The sequence below is a fragment of the Alligator mississippiensis genome, chromosome 4 (genome assembly GCF_030867095.1).
Source record: "Alligator mississippiensis isolate rAllMis1 chromosome 4, rAllMis1, whole genome shotgun sequence".
Classification (NCBI taxonomy): domain Eukaryota; kingdom Metazoa; phylum Chordata; order Crocodylia; family Alligatoridae; genus Alligator; species Alligator mississippiensis.
This window is the reverse complement of record NC_081827.1, coordinates 207085756-207088264: the sequence shown is the minus strand read 5'-3', so window position 1 is coordinate 207088264 and position 2509 is coordinate 207085756. Positions and strand designations below refer to the sequence as shown.

The window sequence follows — 2509 nt, the reverse complement described above, 5'->3', positions numbered from 1 at the left end:
CTTTGCACTCAGCACAGTTTGTTATAACGCTGAGCGTGGAAGTGGGGAGAAGCGGCAGCATCGGCATCAAGTGAAACAGTGAGTGGCAGCTGGCATGGGCCTAGGGCGGGGTGGCAGGAGTGCAGGGTCCACTCCAGTCAGCTCCAGCTGGCGGGAAACAATGAGAAGGGGCAAATGGGAGGGTGGGCAGTGGGCGTGAGTGTGGAGCCCAGGCTGGTGGGGCCCAGGACGGGGCAGCAGGAGCGCAGGGTCTTGGAGCGGCCAGCGGCCAGCAGTGCTGGAGCGGCCAGTGGGTGGGCATGGAGGCATGGTGGCAGTGGTGGTAGCAGCAGTGAGAAGGGCTGGGTGGGAGGCATGACCACAGAGCTCAGGCCAGTGCCTGGGGCCAGGGTTGGCAGGGCAGCAGGAGTGCAGGGACTGGGCCAGGGCCAGATGGGGCGGCAGGAGCGCGGGTCCCAGGCCAGTGCCCAGGGCTGGTGGGGCAGCAGGAGCACAGGGCCTGGGGCCAGAGTTGGCAGGGCAGCAGGAGTGCAGGGCCTGTGTTGGTGCATGGAGCCAGGGCCTGCAGGAGCAAAGGGCCAGGGCTGGTGGGGCGCAGGGCGGGATGGCAGGAGCGTGGGGTCTGGGTTGGCAGTTGGTGCTGGAGCGGCCGGCGGGTGGGCATGGAGGGGTGGCCAGAAATGGTGGCACCGATTATATTTATCTACATTAATTTCTATAGGAAAATGAGTTTCGCTTAGCGCGGTTCCACTTGACACTCATTTTTTTCAGAACTAATTATGAGCTCTAAGCAGGGTTGCCTGTAGTCCCAGTACATGAATGCAATAATTTATACAAATTGGGACACTTTTAGAATAAGCAACAATTGTAAATTGCATAGAACAAATTTCTAATCCTGTGGTCATCTCATGTACAAAAAACTAGAGGTAGATCTTTGGGCAGTGATGGTGGTAATGCCTATTTTAATTTGTTCAAGCAAATGAAAAAAACACACTTGAATTAACCTGAAGTTTTGTACCGCTCTTTATTCCAAAAATGCCTTTGAGACATTCCTGCTTGGAGATTTTATTAGATACAAAATTATAAGAGTTTTGACTAAAGCAGAATATTTTACATACATTCTATATCACAGGGTACATTAATTACATTATGAAAAGGTCTTATGATTGGTATATTGCCAGATAAAAAAAATAAATACAGATGACAGGTTAAATAGCTCCTTAACATTATGCCAAATTTTGTGAAATTAAGAAAACAGTGCCCTATGCTTAAGTCATAAACGTAGGTGACCAATGTTTTGCCATTTGCCTTTGACCTGTCATCTGATACATGACTTGACCTTTGACTACTTCAGTGGTAGTGACACTCACTTTTACTGACAAACTTGCTTCATCCCATTTTGATTGTTTCAGTTACAGTGGTAATAGCTGCTTTGATATTTTTCTCTGAAACAAGATCTGTACAGCAGTGAAAGCAGGAATGAGACTCTTGTTTATTATATGAATGTACCTAAAAATGTGCATTTGGAGAGAGAGAATCACCTACAACTTTTAGGAAAGCTGAACAGTGTGCCTCTCCAACTTCATTGCTGGCAATACAGACATATTTCCCAGTGTCAGCAAGGACAACATTTCTTTTTAAAAGGTAATAGCTGTCTCCTAATTTATCAATCTGAAAGACAATAAAATGCATACAGAAGATTATTAGTAGCACCCAGAGGCATATACTCTGTCCCTCCCCATGGAACATTTTAGGAAAGTTAAGACATACACTAATGTCTCCATCTACCACTTGGATAGCATCCTTAGTCCAAACGACATTTGGTCTGGGTCTTCCATGTACAGTGCAATGCAGGATTAAATCTTCTCCTTGTTGTAGAGTTTTATGTCCAAATTTTTGTATAAAGTCTGGCAGTTTTCCTTGTACTGAAAAAAAGTGCACGCTAAACTTGAAATGGCACAACTAAAAGAAGAAACTACTCTCTGATTTCTACTTTGTACTGTATGGAAAACTAATTAATGCAATAATAGTGGCCAAACATTTTTAATCTATGAGAAACAAAAGAGGGAATAGGGTATCTGAGTAAAACTCTTCTTGATGAATAGAGGAGTTAAGCAACTAAAAACTTTCATGCATTGGCACTGTGGTATTAATTTTGAGGTAGTGTTAGATACATTCTTTGTATGGGTATTGAATAAACATAAGGCTGAATTACAACATTGCAGTGAATAGTACAAATACATATCAAGCTTAGCCATATCCATTTTAGGCTTACAGATGCACGCTTTTTTCTTTACTCTGTGTATCTGTTCCATCTTTCAAAGTTGGGATCTTACTGGTATACAAAAATGCTATTTTATAGGAGTGAAAAGGTTCATGTGTTACTTAACTTCTAGTTAAATACTGTTTTGAAGATGGCAGTGAAAGAAATAGAGTAGATTTTCAAAAAAATACACAGGTGTAATGTTCCATACCACACTATACAAATTTAAGAGATACTGAGCTAACC

The 2509-nt window shown here is 43.4% G+C and overlaps 1 long non-coding RNA gene across 1 annotated transcript; it reads right to left on the bottom strand.

Moving 5' to 3' along the window:
- Positions 1 to 1005: 1005 nt before the first annotated feature.
- Positions 1006 to 1988, bottom strand: LOC132249902 (uncharacterized). Its single transcript, XR_009461373.1, has 2 exons — positions 1771 to 1988; positions 1006 to 1671 (listed from the first exon to the last, which is right to left on the bottom strand). It is a non-coding gene; the product is annotated as an uncharacterized LOC132249902 (long non-coding RNA).
- Between the last annotated feature and the right edge of the window lie 521 nt (positions 1989 to 2509).